This window comes from Manis javanica, chromosome 8 (genome assembly GCF_040802235.1).
Source record: "Manis javanica isolate MJ-LG chromosome 8, MJ_LKY, whole genome shotgun sequence".
NCBI classification, from domain to species: Eukaryota; Metazoa; Chordata; class Mammalia; order Pholidota; family Manidae; genus Manis; species Manis javanica.
In genome coordinates, this window is record NC_133163.1 from 100018923 (window position 1) to 100036735 (window position 17813).

Sequence of the window (17813 nt, forward strand, 5' to 3'; positions counted from 1 at the left end):
GTCTGGTATCAGCAGAAGCCATCAGAATCTCTGCCTACATGGCTTTTGCACATCTCTGGGATATTGGGGCAGAAAACATTGTATTGTCAAATTCTGAAATGAGTAGACTTGCTTCCCTGACGATGCACCCTTCTCTCCAGTAGGGCTTGCGAAGTGCCTATCACACCTCAGGGAATTGGGTGCTTCTGGATTGGCTGACAGCAGCCATCAGGGCAGTTTGGCCTAATCAGGATGATTTACCATACTAACCCACTAGCTGGAAAACATGCTCAGCTCCAGCAGGTGTTGCAGGAATGGGGCATGAAAGATATCATCTATAATATGGACACCCAGGGCCCCGATGAGGAGTTGTTCACCATAGGAATGAGACATCTGGTCCTGCATACAGCTCCCCCATCTCTCCTCGGGTCCCTAGTGACTGTTCTTGTCCCCCACACACAGGGCAACCCACAAGTGAAGCTACGTGTGCTTTAGCAGATCTGGGGGAGGTTGAAACAATGAGAGCATGGAAGGAAGTATGGGGTACGACTGGAAGGAGAGGCACAAAAGGCCCATGAATGTCTCAAGGACCCAGATAGGGGTTGATTTGATAAAAGCAGGGGTAGTAAAAGAAAAACTTGATGGGCAGCCCAACAGGATCTTGTTAGAACTGTGGCACCAATTAAAGCCAGAGCAGCAGTTCCAGCTGCTTAACTCCAGGACACAGAAGCCAGAGGCAAAGCCCATGTCCTGCCTGTGTCCCTGCAAGACCTCCTGGGGGACAGCACTCGGGCTCCGCCTGGGCCTCACCCCCACAGGAGAATGACTGAGCATTGCAGTTTGACTGCGGAGCTGGGTGAACGCCCCCACCTTGGTGGATGTGGTGGTGACCAGAGGCCACATGTAGAATTAACAATTCATTGGTCCCCCATGAATGTACAATGTGTCCTTGTGCTGGTGGACACAGAAGCTGAATGTTCTCTGATTTAGGGCAACCCTGAATGTTTTCCTGGGACCCCTGCTGTGATAGATGGCTATGGGGTAAGGCAACTAGAATGAAGAAAGCCCAAATCCCATTGGAGATGGGGCATTTACCGTAGGACTATACTGTGTACGTTTCTTCCAACCCTGAATATATTTTGGGGGTGGATATCCTGTAGGGCCTATGGTTACAGACTGATGCAGGTGAGTTCGACTGAGAGTACGTGTGATAAAGGCAGTTCTGAGGGGACATGCTAAGCACCCACCTGTACCTCTGCCTGTACCTCAGTGGGTGACAAATACTAAGCAGTGTAAATTGCCTGGAGGGCACAAGGAAACTGGAGAAATTCTACCGGAGCTGGAGAAGGTGGGCATCATAAAGCCCACTCATAGTCCTTTTAATTCCCCAGTGTGGCCAGTAAAAAAGCCAGATGGCTCCTGGAGTATGACTGTGGGCTACAGGGAATTGAATAAAGTCACACCCCCTTTGCATGCTGCTGTGCCCTCAACAGCAGCACTTATGGACACACTAAGCCATGAACTGGGGATGTATCATTATGTTGTGTGCTGGAAATGGTTGAAACCCAAAGGGAACTGAGAGAGGACAGCTGAGAGACTGGGGTGAAAGAACGGTCAGGGATTAGGGAGTTCTCTAAGAATAATAACGAGTCCTAGATGTTGAGTCTGAGTGTGCTGAGATAGGATCTATCCTGAGGACAGAGTCTGCTTGTTTTGTAAAAAAGTATGTCAACACTCAAGCACATGTTCCTTGATCCCTGGTTAACCTGCCCTTCCTGAGTGTGTATAAAAAGAGGAGAATAAAAGCTATACGTTTCGTTCCAGCTTGACAGGGCATCCTCTCAGAGTGAGTTGCACATTTATTCAGCTCCACGCCTCCCCTTCAGACTGTTCGACTTCGATGGCAGGCACCGTCAAGTGGTGCCCAAACAGGGACCTGAAGTATGGATGGAGGAGAACGTGAGAGCCGCCGGAGATAACAGCGCGCATGAAGCGGGTAAGGGGCGGTGAATCATTTAACCTCTGAGAGTATCATGGGAGCCGGAAACAACCAAGTCCTGTTTGTACAGATACTTAAGCATGTGCTGCGAACGCATGGCACAAAAGTAGGACAACAGTTAACAAAATTTTTAGAATTCATAGAACAAGTATGTCCTTGGTTCCCCAAAGAAGGTATTTCGTTTAAAAGATGCTGTTTTTCGCAGCTTAGGAGATAGTCCTGCAGCTAACACGATGTAAATAGAGCCCTTAAAATAATCAAGCTACACCCTCAAACCAACATGTAAATAGCTCTATTCTATTATCTCCTTTCCTTAGAGGCAGTCATCCTAGAGCTAGGAATTTCCTTGTCCGCAGCCCCAAGGAAGCGAAATAAGCTTGTAACCAGAATCAAGGCTCTAGCAGTGAGAGGTCACACAGTCCCTACTCTTATCAGACAGGCAGGGGGCTCTCAAGAAATGACTAAAGCTCAGGCAGAAAAAACTAGGAAAACTGAGAGTAATTCAATCCCTAAACTCTAAAAAAGAAGTGTCTTGTCTTCTGCACACAAACCTAACCTCAATACAAACTCTCTGATTAGAGAGGCTTAGCCCCTGAAAGAGATATGCAATATAATGTTATGCAGCTAAATATATTTTTGCCACAAGGAAAATAGTTAAAAGTCCTGTGAACTACTACAATATAGAACTAGTTTTCTAAATTCTTTTAGTGAAAATCTATTCTACTTACTAGGCTCATCATTATCTTTGAAAATTGACAAGTTTTAAACTAGAGTCCCTGAGATAGAATAGCTCTTTTGCAATACAGCCTAGCTTTCAATAACTTGTGCTAGAATTGTACATGCATTTTATTTCCAGCCCCCCAGACTGGGGCTGTCTAAACCTTAACCCAGTAATGTAAACTGCTTGCCCTTAGAGTGTATTCTTGAAAACTGAAGTACTTTTAATCAAATAAAGTAAGAAGAAAGAAGGCAATTAAATATTAGTAACTCAAATCTTTATGTCATTTTGTCTGTGTATCTGTTTTTATATGAAAAGTGTTGCTAACTGTAGTCATTATGTCTCAGTCTGTATGTTTGTGTGTCTAAGTGTGTAAATAAAAAATATTTTCTACCTCCAGATGGTATTAATAAAAATTGATTTTAAAACAAGTGCTTGTGAAAATTGGGCATTCTAAAACTTCCATAAAATTTAATAAAAAATATTAAGCATGAATACTATTTAAGTTTAAGTGAAATGGACATGTCCTTACAGTTATCAGCTGCCAAAGTTTACTTAAAGTCATTTAATTTGATATTACCTGTTAAATATTTCAAGAAGATGTTTAAAGAAAAGCTTGACTTTGTCTAATGTTTAGTAAAAGTTTTATAAGTAATCTGGCATGGTTGCAAAAAATAAGTAAACAAGTGTAGCAAATGAACATCTTAATAATAATACTGTATTAATGTAAAACAGTGTATATATCTGCAAACAGCCTGAGAATTTTTGCGGTAACCAAAATTCTTAAAGTTTGCTAAGTTATATAGACATATTTTGTGCTTAATGAGAAATTGTGCTGTAAGTCACATTTTCAAAAATGATAAAATATGTTCATAAATGTATCAATCTGAAGACTGCTGATGTAACAGTTTACAATGGTCTATTTTTCAGTGCTCACTGAAGGTTAAGTTACCAAATGGTTTTAAGTTCTAAGTGAAACTACTTAATATAATAAGGAAAACATTTCTGTATGCTAAAGAATGTATGTTTTAATAAGAGAAGGTATAAGGAATAAAAATGCATTGTGTTGAAAGTAAAAGAAGATAACTATTCAAAAGTACAGCTGTTTGTTCAAGGAAAGAAAACACTGAATGTAAGAGGAAAATCGTAAAAGGTTTATAAAAGATTGATATAGTCATGCTATGTGAGATTAAAGCAAAGAAATCTTGGTATCAAGTACATAGCAAGACTAGAATTTTTGTTTGTTAAAAGAACAAAAGTTTATTAGTCTACCTTTAATGTTGAAAGATTGCAAAAAGTTTTCTAATTGTTTATTAAAACAGTTTCTTATCTTAAAGTCAATGAATTGTCTGAGTATTTAAGAAAATGAGATCTTAATATTAAAAAGACTAAGCTAAGTGTTAACAACTATGTAACCTTCTGCATTTGCTTTTAAACTTTCTATTATCATTCTAGTTAAATAACAAGTGTTATTTAATAACTATAATTCTATTTAGGCAAGTGCCTTAAAAACTTTTGACAACTTCCCAAGACCAAATTTTAAAAAGTATTTTTACCTCTAATTAACTCTGATATTTTCCAGAGGGCCCCTGGAACATGTCAGAGGAATTTCTTCTCCTCATCAAGGAAAATATTTGAGTAATTTGGCTTATTTACCTGATGTATATTTACTTGGAAAGCACTATCAAAGGGAATAATGCCAAACTTTATTACTGAATGGTTTATGTTACAGAAATATCACTCTTCCCCCTAAGACGCTTACTCCTGATGCCCAATTAAATTTACCTGTTAGTACTGCTATAATTACTGACTGTGTATGTATTGATTGTACTCATGTACCCTCTTACTGTAACTCTACAATCAATGTAAAATGGTCTTCTGGGTACAGACTTCAAAATGGTTGGGTATTTTTGTGTAATGACAAAACATATCAAGCCATTTCTTCACACTATTGAGGTGTTTGTGGGGTGGGACGCATTCTTCCTGCTCTACATTCTGGATATAAGAGCAAGAGGCGTCCCCGAGCTCTGCCATCTGATTGTCATGAAAACTTGAAACTTTCAGAGTTGCAGTTGCAGCTGCATTCCTCCTGCCGGTCCCTGGACTTTTCAATGGAATGCAGAAAGAGATATCTAAGCTGGCCTGTGCTATAGCAAAACAACAAATTTGACTGCTTCTGTATTATCTGAACTCAACCAAGAACTGGGAGAAGTGTGAGCTGCAGTGCTTCAGAATCGCGCTGCTGTGGACTGTCTGCTGTTAAAAGAGCATGTAGGATGTGAACAGTTTCCAAGAATGTGTTGTTTCAATTTGTCTGATTTTTCTCAAACTCTTCAAAATCAATTAGATGATATCCATCATATTGTCAATAAAATTTTACAAATGCCTGAGCTATCTAACTGGTTTTCTTAATTTCATTAGATATAACTAGTAATTGTAAGTCTGCCTTTGTTACGCATCTGTATTCCTATTCTGTTAATGTGTGTATGCAATTTAACTAGTAGTTTGTTAAAACCTATATATATATATTCAAGTTATGTCTATCTTTTGACATGTTCGATCTCAGCCATGTAATCCATATTTCACACAAAACTGGGATACCATATAATCCACAAGGCCAAGGCATTGTGGAACGTGCCCATGGCACCCTTAAAGCTCAATTGGAAAAAACAAAAAAGGGGGAGTTCTATCCCCAGTCACCACAGAACCATTTAAATCATATCTTATTTGCAGCCAAAACTGCATCTGATATATTAAATCAGATAAAAGACATGTTCAAAGAGCCCCTGAATAGTCTCTGGCACAGTCACACCTCTCGTAACCCTAGGCATTTTACGTCTTCTATTGCTGTTACTAGGGCCTTGTGTCCTTTGCAGCATGTGGAAACTCATCCAACAAGCCTTAAGAGACCTGCATCATTTGAAATTGCAGACAGCCCCCCACTTATAAATCGTGAGATTTAACATCAAATATGGCAGCCAATGACAGGTAAAGATATGGTTGAATTGTAAATACCAACCTAAGACAGGAGGTGGTCGACAGAGGACTATGGCCCCTTGACAGGTAAGGATTTACTGCAACCAACCATTGGCACAGACACCTACACTGGCCTATACAGGGTGATTTCCAGCAGTGTAGTGCTCGCTCTACCAGCCCCTTAAGTGGAGAACTCCAATGCTCATAAGGGGCAGTGACATATACCAGTGGAAAGCAAGAAGAACTTGCTTTTGAGCCATTGGTAGCCGTGAGTACTTATCAGGAGGGAAAAGCTCCTAGACCTGAAGATGCTTGGTACATAGATGGCTCCAGTCATGGGCAGCCCCCGTAGTGGAGGGCTGTGGCTTTCCATCCTAAGACTGAGACAATATGGATGGAGGATGGAGAGGGCAACAGCAGCCAATGGGCTGAGTTGCAGGCACTATGGCTCATGATCACCCAAGAGCCCTCCCCTATAGTTGTGTGCACTGACAGCTGGGCTGTCTATCAGGGTTTGACCCTGTGGCTACCAATATGGTACCATGCCAACTGGATGGTTGGTCACCAGCCCCTTTGAGGGCAAGAGTTGTGTCAAGACCTGTGGGCCTCTGGTGAGACTAAGACTGTCACCGTATATCCTTTGGCATCTCCAGGGAATGATGAAGCAGACACATTGACCCAGGTGCATGGCTAGACGGAAAGCCTGCCTCTGATGTAGCCCAATGGTTATATCAGTGTTTGTTGCACACAGAGCCAAAGACAATGTGGGCTGTAGCCCATTGGTAGAGCTTGCTGTTGACCTTTGAAAAAGTCAGCAGAGCCCAGGTGAGGGCTCTGTGTGCTCTAAGAGGAACTTAGACCAAGCCCCACAGCAACACGGGACAATAGCAAAGTAGCCAATACCCCTTGTCAGGTGGCAGATAGACTATATTGGGCCTCTGCCCATAGGAGAAGGATATCAGTATAACATGACATGTGCACACAGCTACTGGCCTATTGGTTGCTTTTCCTGAACATCGGGCAGATCAGCAAACCCCCAAGAGGAGTCTAGAGTACCTCTTTGCAGCCTGTGGCCAGCATGTGTGATTGAGAGTGAACGAGGCACCCACTTTACTGTACATGCATTACAAGAATGGGTACAGCAGTTAGGAATTAAGTGAAGTTTCATGTACCATATAACCCTACTGGGCCAGGAATGATAGAGAGGTACAATGGTTTGTTGAAATCTGGCCTGAAGTCAAACAGAAGCAGTCTACAGGGCTGGTCAATTTGCTTAAGGGCAGTGCTATGGCATTTGAATGAGAAGCCCCAAAAAGGAGCTCTGAACCTTGTGGATATACTGACACACTTTGCCGCCTCTATACAACTGTAGGTGCAAACCAAAGAGGCGTTATTGAAGCCAGGATATGGCCAGGAGAGCAACATCCTGCTACCAGCCCCAACTGCATTAAACCTTGAAGACACTGTTGAGTGGACATGGCTTTTCAACATTTCAACTCATGGACCTGAACATTTCAACTCATAGACCAGTGATAGCTGGTCCTCCTGGCACCTTGGGGAAAAGACCTGGAAGCTGGCCTCGTGTGTAGTCCTGGAGTAACACCAGTGTAGCCCCAAAGATCATGGTAGTGTACCCAAAACATCCAGGAGTTAAAAGCATCTTATAGGTAGGTTTCCCTTTATATTTATGACCAGTGCATGTGCCCTCTGAAGCCCTTTATATTGACCCATCTGTAACTCCCACAGGGAGGGGGTAAAAGTCTGGTATACTAGACCAGGACGACATCTCATTCCTGCCACTGTCCTACCATAGGATCACCCTCTTGCATGTACCTGATCAACATTTGCCTATGTTGGTGCCATTAAAACATGTATCATATCACCCTTAAAGTTATTTTCTTCTACAGTCCTTGGGGCCTGGACGCACCCCCTGGCTGCAGCCACCACATGATGATTGCTCTGAACTCCCCAGCTGTTCAGCTACTGTCTGCCTATGGAATGCGTGCATCAGCTATGGACTTAATCTGCGTAGGACTCGGAACCTCGCTGAAGCCTCCAGCTTGAGGATTACCATGATTTTTCTGCTCCTGCTTTTTTATGTTGTTACCTGGGTACAATGCTCCAGTTTTCTTGCACAGGGGCCATTGCGGAAGATGGAGAACATGTAGATTGTGAGGCGAGATTTCTGGAGGTTTGGGCTATGGGTAAAATTGCAATATTCCCAGAATCTTTCACCTGGCTTTAGAGCATCTGCATATCAATCAGTGTTTCCAAAGGGTAGAAAGTTTTAGGCCATCTGCATATCAATAGGTAATTACAGGGGCATGAGAAGGTTTATCTAGACTGGAGAGGTTGGGTGGAGCTCTCTTCAGCTGCAGCCTGGTCAGGGGGTAACTGCTTGTAAGAAATAAATGGGTTTCTTAACTTTATTTCTCCCTTTGACTGATTTAGGTTTCAGAGGTATTTCACCCCAGGATTTTTCCACCCATATGTACAAGAGCTAAGCAACATGTTCAGGGATGAAGAAGGGTGCATTGTGAGTCTGGGAGTTGTGGGTTGTAGTGGAATGTTGATAGGGAAGACGGCTGTTGAACAAGTAGAGAACACACACATATGCACTAAAAGCAATGATCATGTCACTAGGATTTTTCCCTCAGAATTCAACACCAAATCACAGGCATTCTGATCAGAACCAGTGAGAGGCCAACACCTTTTTTTAAATCATATTTTGTTTTCATTGTTTAGTTACCAAGCACAAGGGGATCCCCAAAAAAGGGGGCCCTGCTCCTTCACATCTGATGCCAACAACCAATCATTGCCAGCCTCTCCTGTCCTTCCTTCTCCAAAAGCAAGGCCAATCTCAGCCTGTGGCATCCTACAAAACTCTAACCGTGCCTCTCACTGAACACCTATACAGTCTGTACATCTAAACCTAAATGTCACTGTGGTAGCCATTCCATAGGAGAGCAGCCACCCATATATCAAGAAATGTGATTCACAGCAGACAGCACAAATATAAACCTTCCTAGAAACACCTGAATGAATCAGTCACAAAATTCCTATTTGTACTAAATAATGTCAAAAAAAACAGTAGGCTTCATAACCTATACATTTTTGTTGACAATAAGTCCCTATGCACCAGGTGTCACAAGGCCTAAAAAATTAACACAAGGCCTGTAAGAGCTCAGGTAACTCCTAAAGGTCTTTAACCAATATGTAACAAACAAGGACTTGAACCCCGATCCTCTGACTTGGTCTCCTCTTTTCCATTACTTCATTCCTGGAAGTTGAATGCCAGTTGAGAAGGTGAAACTAATAGGCACAGAATAATCAAGAGATGAGTGGGTTTATAAATTCAGTACAAGGGATAGATTGGCATGGGCTAGAGGATTTTTTTTTTAAGGTTTTTGGAACACTTCTTCTGTGAAACCTACTTGCAAATTCACTATGTAAAACATACACATGGAGCTGCTTTGACTAGAGCTAGGGTAGGGATTCCCAGAGCCCCTTACCCATGCTCTGCAAGGAATTCTCCATCGCCCCTCAGAAGTCCTGAGGGCTCTACTGAGCAGTTGGGAAAATGCTGGCCTAAGTCAGTGGTTCTCAAAAGTGCAATCCCTGGACCAGCAGCATCAGTACTGTCTGGTAACCTCTTGGAAATATGCATGCTTTGACCCCACCCAAAATTCATTGAATCAGAAATTCTGCAGGTGGGGCTTAACAAGCTGTGTTTTAGTACATTTTCCAGGTAATTTTGATGCCTGTAAAGTCTGAGACCAGCAGCCTACTTCATCTCCATATAGGAAGGGAACCACCTGCTTTGAAAGAACACTTGAGGTTGGATTGGGGACTTTGAAGGGAGTTGGCAACTGCCACTGGGAGGCCTTCCCTAAGAAAGCAGAGATGGATAAGGGGTGAAGAAGCTGCCAAGGCTAGAATGTGTCAGCGTACACTCCCAGTAACCACATGCACCCCCTGAACTTCTACATTGTTTCCAAATAGGGCAGGAGAGAGTGGGCATTTGAGGTGACCTAGGTTTCCTTAGCCTACAGAGTTTAAGGAAAAGAGGAATCTAGGAGGCTGCATTGAAGTGACTGGCCATGAAGGGCCTCGAATCCTGACGGTAACAGCCTCAGTGGAGGTGGGGCATGGAGGAAGTGAAGGTCAGGCAGCTTCACTAAGGGTACAGGGGTGGAGAAGCTCCATATCAGAGATCCTAGTGATAGAGAAGATTTCCAAGCACAGCAATTTAGGAGGGCTAGACGGTAGCTCCCCTCTGTCTCAACCCCTCTTCAACACAAACAACAAAAAAACACTGCCTTGGTTTCCCGCTCTGCCAAGCACCAGTTCCCAAGGTTCACTCCCTCCCCCTTCCCTGCTCGCTTGCTGGGCACGTAGGAATATTACAGAAAAGGAAGCAGAAAGATATATATTGCTCCCTTTGCCTTTGTTTGGGGCTCAGACTTTTTGGGAGATGACTCCCCCCCTCTGAGCCCACTGGTGTGAAATAAAGCCTCAACACTCCTAGACCTCTGAGAGCCACTTGGTTTTTCTGTCAGTGATCCAGTCCAGGTTTTCCAGTATTTTCTGTAACATTTGGTTCCCTGACCAGGAAACCCAACCACAGTGGCCCTTTTTTGCCACCAGTTTGGGGCAATGGCTGGGCGGTGATGGAAGGGGAAATAGCAACGGAGATGGCGCGACCTGCCTGATCTTTCAGCAGTCTCCCCCACCCCCACCCCCACCCCCTGGTTGCCCTGAGCCGGCCCGCTCCGCTGTTCCAGCTGGACTCAGGGAGCCTTGGCAAGTGAGGACCCAGTTCCGACATCAAATCCGGTAAGTCCCCGGGGCACCTGACCCAGCCAGTCCCACCTGTTGGGGTGAAAGGGGAGCCTGATCTCCTCCCGGAGACTTCTTAGAAGTGTCACAGGTAGACATTCCCAGGGGAGGAATGCTTAAACTCTGGTGTGTGTGTGTGTGTGTGTGTGGGTGTGTGGGTGTTCAAGGTGGCTAACGTCACTCAGCCTGCCCTGAATCTGTTTCCACAGCCTGTGCTACAGAATCTGCGTGGGCCCTCAACCGCTCTCACGGTCAGCCGTCACGGCATATCAGTGATTCAGCTTCGGCTGACCTGGCCCGGGACTTACACAGGTGCACCTTAGCCAAAGGCTGGCCAAAGTCTCCGTGAGGAGCGCGAACGGACGGGCATCTGGCTGGTCTGCTCTCTAGAGGAGGCATCTCTCCCTTGCCTGTTGTCGCTGTGCCACCCACGAACACGTCCTGGGGTCAGGGCATAGTAAACCAACAGTCCATGACACTATAATCAAGGATTTCAGGAAGAGATTTTCAGAAAACAACTGAGTAAAATTAACTCCTGGCAGGTTGAAAACCTGTGTGAATCTGTATTGCCCACCTTTACTGTAGGGTGGCCTCCAGAAGGAACCCTAGATGTCCTAACAATCCTCTGAGCCTGGCGGGTCATCCCTAGAGATTCAGGTCATCCTAATCAGGTCCCATACTTTAACTCCTGGTTAGAAGTTGCCCAGACTCTTCCCCCTTGAGTGCGATTCGCTTGCAACAGGCAAGCACAGGGTAGAGTCTTAGTTGCCTCAACAAAGAACCCTGCAAAGAATCAACAGAAGCCTGAGCCTCTGCAAAATTTACTGGTGACCCAGAGGAAGAGCTAATATTGCCCCCGCCTTATTTGCTTCCAAGGCCATCAGCACCCATCCCCGGGTCCCTGATACCCCACCACAGTCAGCCTCCCTGCCAACTCTAGAACCAGTGAACCCACCCGCCCCGGACCAGCAGCCAGACTGCACCCTCAGCCGGGAGCAGGTGCCCTTCAGATGCCAGTGCAAGAGATGCGGGAGCCTGAAAGACATAATAAATATGGGACCATCCAGCTCGGCCAGTCCGTGTTTTACTATCAACCCTTCTTCACAACTGACACCCTGTCAGAAAAGCCACAAGCCCTGGTTGATCTTATGTAATCCCTCTTCCAAATTCATCAGCCAATCTATCAAAAAACTGTCAACAGATTCTCCACACCCTGTTCACAATGGAAGAGAGGAGGCAGCCAGGGTCCTTGGTGGGGGTGCATAGGCTGAAATTGCTGCCCCTGAGGAGCACCGCAAGAGGGACTTCACCACCCTGAGGGACAGCACCAGATCCACCAATATCAGGATGCCCTCCTCCAGGGGATCAAAGCTGGGTCCAAAAAGCCTATGAACATGCTAAAGTTTCTTCAGTCACTCAACAACCAGGAGAGTTTCCTGGGGACTATCATGAAAGACTGTGTGAAACTTAAAACGTCTACACCCCTTTTGACCCTGAGTCACTAGGAAGCTAGCAGATGGTAAATACCTCATTTGTAGCCCAAGCTGCCCCAGACATCAGAGGAAAGCTCCAAAAGCTTGAGGGCTTTGCTGGGATGCATATCCCTCAGCTGACTGAAATTGCCAACAAAGTATACATGAACAGAGAAGTTCAAGCTGACAGGGATGCTGAAAAAAAAGAATGAAGAAAAAGGCCAGCCTCCTGGCAGCTGCCCTGAAAGAGAGAGATGGGCAGAAGGCAGAGAGAAGCGCCAGCCACCAAGAGGGGGGAAGCCCAGGTCCCCCTTAGCCAAAGACCAGTGTGCTTACTGTAAAGAAAAAGGGCATTGGAAGAATGAGTGCCCCAACGGAGGCAAAGCCCCGAGGCCCAGTCTCTGGCGGGAGGAGCCTCACGGGGAAAGGCTCACTGGCCTGGCAGGAGCAGACTCAGATTAGGACCGGGCTCTCTCACACTCGGCCCCCATGAGCCCACGGTCGAAATGAAAGTGGGGGGCCAAAACATGACTTTTATAGTTGACATAGGGGCAGAACACTCTGTGGTCACTCTCTCTGTAGGCCCCTTCAGTGAAAAAGACTGCAACTATTCTGGAGCCACAAAGACAGTGGCAGTATTCCTTCTCACAAGAGGTGAGAGCAGGCATCCAGGAACACCTGATCAGACTCAGAGAGGCAGGCATTCTAATTGAATGTCTGTCACCCTGGAACACCTGGCTTCTACCACTCAAAAAGTCAGGAGGAGAGTACCAACTTGTTCAAGAACTGTGAGCCATTAATAAAGTGACTGTTTCTTTACACCCAGAGGTTCCAAACCCGTATACCCTCCTCAGCCAGATCCCAGAGTCTACCAAATGATTCACTTGCCCAGACTTAAAGATGCCTTTTTCTACCTCCGGCTGGCCCCACAAAGCCAGCTCTTATTTGCCTTTCAACGGACTGAACTGGATACGGGGTGGCAGATGCAGTTAACATAGACGCGGCTTCCACAAGAGTTCAAGAACTCACCCACTCTCTTTAGAGAGGCATCGGCCGCAGACCTTGCCAGCTTTCTGAGAGATGCCACATGCTGCGCCCTCCTGCGGTACGTAGATGACCTCCTCTTTGCCAGTGACATCCAGGAAAATTGTGCAAAAGGCACAGAAGGCCTCCTGCAACTCCTGTCAGACTCAGGATACCGAGCCTCATGAAAAAAGGCACAAATCTGCCAACAGCAAGTCCAGTACTAAGGCTTCCTCCTCACCCAGGGAGAAAGGGCACTAAAGCCAGAGAAGAAAAAGGTCGTTAACTCCTTACCCCAGCCCAGGACAAGGTGGGGGCAGGTAAGAATTCCTAGGAGCCGCCGGGTTCTGCAAAAATCTGGATTCCCGGATTCTCAGCGATGGCAAGGCCCTTCTGCATCCTCCTGGGGGAACCAGACTGAAAGCCACTGTCTGGACAAAAAAGGCAAGAGCCCCCTTCCTGGAAATAAAAACTGCTTCATAACAGGCACCAGCCGTAGGCCTGCCAGATATAAAAAAGCCCTTCAATCTCTTCGTACATAATAAAGGTAGCAATTCTGCATTGCAAAGAACATCAAAAGGAAAACAACCCTACAGCACAGGAAATGGCAGATGAAGCTGCCAGAGCAGCAGCCAGTAAGGAGGCAGGGAGAGCTCCTTCCCTCACTGTGGCCCTAACATCCTGGGTAGAGGCCCCTCCACCCAGGTGCACTGAAAAGGAGAAAGATTGGAACATAACTGAAGGAGCCACTTTAACTGAAAACGGATGGTGGATGTTGCCAGACAGACGTATCTTTGTCCCAGCTGCAACCGGGAGGCACCTAGTCAGCAAATACCACCAGCTCACCCACCTGGGAAAAACTGCACTGGAGCCCCTGCCCTCCTCAAAAAGCAATACTACATGAGCCAGTTGCCAGCGCTGTGCCAAGCAGTGAGTGGACACTGTGTAACTTGTGCCAGAAATAATGCTCGATCTGTGCCACAACTCCCACCTGGTGTCCAAAGAACAGGAGTTGCCTCCTTTGAAGACCTTGAGATAGACTTCACGGATGTCCAGCGAAGCAGGGGACCCAGATACCTCCTAGGAACATACTCTGTTCATACTCTGCTGTGTGTACATACTCTGCTGGGTCAAAGCCTTCCCAACCAGAACAAAATGAAGCCAGAAAGTAGTCAAAGTCCTCCTGAGAGGAATTGTGCCCCGGTTTGGCCTACCGTCCACCATCCACAGTGACAATGCCTTTGTAGTAGATGTAGTGCAAATGTTAACTAAATCCCTCAAACATTACCTGGAAACTTCACACTGCGTACAGGCCACAGAGTTCAGGGAAAGTAGAGTGAATGAATGGCACCCTCAAAGGAACCTAGCTAAATTTTGCCAAGAGATTCACTGCCCCTGGCGCTCCTGAGTGCTCGCTGCACACCTGGAACTCAAGGTTTTTTCCCCTTTTGAATTAGTGTATGGATGCCCTCCCCCATGTCTAGGAGATGTCCCAGGGAACCTACACCAAATAGGAGATAAGAGAGCAAGAGAACAGCTCCAAGCCTTGGAAGCCACCCTAAACAAACTACAACAATACACCATAGGAAGAGCCCTGATCTCTCCAGGATCCCCAGTACATTCCTTGCAGGCTGGGGACTCAGTCTGAGTGAGTTAAAGATTGGAAAAAAGACCCCGTCAAACCTCAGTAGACTGGCCCCCACATTGTTGTTCTAACTACTTCTACTGCCCTCAAGGTTGCAGGCATCTCTCCAGGGGTCCGTCATTCCAGAGTGAAAGGGCCTACGAGGAGGCATATCAGTGGGAGGCCCAGCCAGACCTCCAGATCCTCTCTGCCTCCACACCCGACGATCGCCCTCTGACTAATGGACACCTGTGCACCATGGATCCTGGCTCTCGTCGGAGTGGTGTCTTTTATTATAGGCATTAGACTCTCTGCTGTTGCACCCCTGGACTGGACTATTTCTCAAAAAGTTACCCTTTCTATTGTCTATTGAGTAATTGTTAAGTTGTTTTGCTGTGCTTACCTGTCTCTCCTAGCTGAACTCGTCTCAGCTTGCACTTCCAAACTACCTCTCTGCAATGTTTAACTGTACAAAAGTTATAAAGTACATAGTAGGCCTGAAGGGAGCTGCCTACTTCCCCCCGGTGAGATTTCCTAGGAGGAACAGGCTGCCTCTTTGCTGATCCCTGCTCTAGTTGAGCTCAATGTAGCCGGATCAGCTGCAGTAGGCACAGTGGCGCTAATAAAAGGAGACTTAGGGCTCGCTGCCCTAACAGAGGAAGTTGATCAAGATTTAGAGCACCTTGAAACCACCATGATTCAGCTGCAAGATCAAATTGATTCCCTGGCTGAAGTGGTGTTGCAAAATCCTAAAGTACTGGACCTTCTGTTCATGTCACAGGGAGGCTTATGTATAGCCCTTAAAGAAGATTGTTGTTTTTATGCAAATAAGTCTGGCATAGTTAGGAGCTCTGTGGCCAAAGGAAAAAAGAACATCCAGGGTAAAAATAAAATGTTAGAAAATAAAAAGTCTTAGTTCCAAGGATAGTTTGAATAGAACCCATGGTTAACAACTCTTCTAACTGGCCTTGCTGGGCCAGCGGTTCTGCTGTTCCTTAGACTATTAGTGAGACCCTGCATATTTAACTGGCTCATTAACTTTATCAGAAAACGCGTTTCCTCCATACAGCTCATGTATATGCGGAGCCACTATGACCCTGTCATAAACCAGGGAGATGATGCCCCCTAAAACAAAGTGTTTAAAGGGGCCTCACAGGGTGGAGTGATAGAGATTTACAAGGACAGCAATTTAGGAGGGCTAGGGGGTGGCTCCCCTCTGTCTCGACCCCTCCTCAACACAAACAACAAAAAAACACACCCTAGGTTTCCTGCTCTGCCAAGCACCTGTTCCCAAGGTTCACTCCCTCCCCCTTGCCAGCTCACTTGCTGGGCACGCAGGAATGTTACAGAAAAGGAAGCAGAAAGATATATATTGCTCCCTTTGCGTTTGTTCGGGGCTCAGACTTTTTGGGAGATTACTCCCCTCTGAGCCCGCCGGTGTGAAATAAAGCCTCAACACTGCAAGACCTCCGAGTGGGGCTTGGTTCTTCTGTCAGTGATCCAGTCCAAGTTTTCTCAGTATTTTCCGAAACACTAGTGCTGAAACAATCCTCAGTTATATCAAAGCCTGAGATTCGGATTACTTCATGCTTCAGAATTAAATTTATATTTCTAAGTGGACAAAGTTGCATAGAAACCATTTCTATACAATACTAAACCAAAAATGTATTATTTCTGCACTCAAAAATGATTTAATTTCTGTCTTTTTATATTTGGTATAATCTTCTCTTCATTCTTTCTTGAAAAGGACTATAATTTCTTGAAAAGGACTTCTGGTATTTTTGCCTTTTACATATTTGTGTGGTAGAATACACATAACAAAATTAACCTTTTTAACCTTTTTTAAGTTGAGTTATACTTTCCTTTTTAGGTCTAAAAATGTCACTCTAGTTGGTTAGGGAGAGCCATTTTTACTTGAAAAATGTTAACGTTGGTACTTTATGTAGGGTTCCTAACTTTTCTAAATGCTGCTTGGCTGAGAAATCCAGACATCTATGAACCACTGCCTCAAAGGGGAGTTGGGATTCAGAGGAGGAGAGGTCAGGGGTGTCTGAGAGACACAAGAACAAAACCATAGAGAAGAGAATGTGCAGAGAATTTTTCCAGGAGTGTAGACCCATCTTTTAAAACAAAGCATTTTGAAAAGAAGTAGTTAGAATTAAGTTCTGGTTCATTTTAAAATATCTAGTGCCTGATGATATTCCGTTAATAGTAGAAATTCAACAAATATTTGTTAATTGAGTTCAAGTCAAATTCAGAAGAACCAGAACATAAAGTGTGAACTTCTTGTTTTAAACCAGAGCTTCCCAGTAAATGTTCATAAAATGGACAACCAATGTGCGAAGCTACTGACCTGCTCCCTCCACAAGGGAGCCAGGCAGGACCCAACACCTGTTGTAAGCGCCAGCGCAGGTGTGTTCTAGTATGCTGTACAAATGCCACGATTATCTATAGAGGTCGTCAGTGGAAGGACATAGGAAACGATGGGGAGGCACTAAAGATCACTGAGCAGCAGAGATGAAAGATGACAGCAATATTTCCAGGAAGATGATAAGCCTAAGCTAGAACCACTGGGAAGAAGAGTTCCAAGATAGGCAGGTAGGTAGGTAGGTAGGTAGGTAGGTAGGTAGGTAGGTAGGTAGGTAGGTAGGTAGATAACAAATATTTCCGAATTGACTCCCCAAAAGTATTTGTTTTTTTCCCCCCTTCCTTCCCCACCACTTTTTTAAATACCCTGAAATTTTCCACAATATGGGACTGACTCTACACCCAGCTCCATGGCTGAGCATAATTGGTTTAAAGCAATCTGCATTTCTTTTCCACAGGCCACAAAGACTGGTCCAGGAATGGGCACACCGCCTTATCAAAGATTTTTTTTTTTTAATAAGGGACTCCTAAGAGAAATATTCTTACATTCTGTCTGAAGTTGAAGCAGGAAGCATGTAACCCTGAAGGGCTGGCAGCCATCTCTGGATCGTGATGGGAGCGCATACATGAGAAGAAGAGACAGAGCAGAGAAACAGTGAAAGGGAAACTGGGTCCAGGCCACAGCACGTAAGCCACGTGAAGGAAGGCTCACCTGAAGCCTTTGCTACCCCCGGGACTGCACAGTCACTGCTTAAATTCCTGTTCTGCTTAAGCTGGCTTGGGTTTTGTTTTCTTTGGCTTGCGACTGAAAACAGC

General features: G+C 45.2%; 1 protein-coding gene across 3 annotated transcripts in view; it reads right to left on the reverse strand.

Annotated features, from left to right (window-relative positions):
* The window catches only part of LOC140843149 (histidine decarboxylase-like), a 65853-nt gene that overhangs the window by 32299 nt on the left and 15741 nt on the right, over positions 1 to 17813 (reverse strand). Inside the window, exon 2 of one of the 3 annotated variants that reach the window (XM_073211816.1) lies at positions 1792 to 1915. The exons of the other annotated variants lie outside the window; for them this stretch is intronic. The gene's annotated coding sequence lies outside the window, so the exon portion shown is untranslated. The remainder of the gene's footprint in view (positions 1 to 1791; positions 1916 to 17813) is intronic. 3 annotated transcript variants of the gene reach the window in all.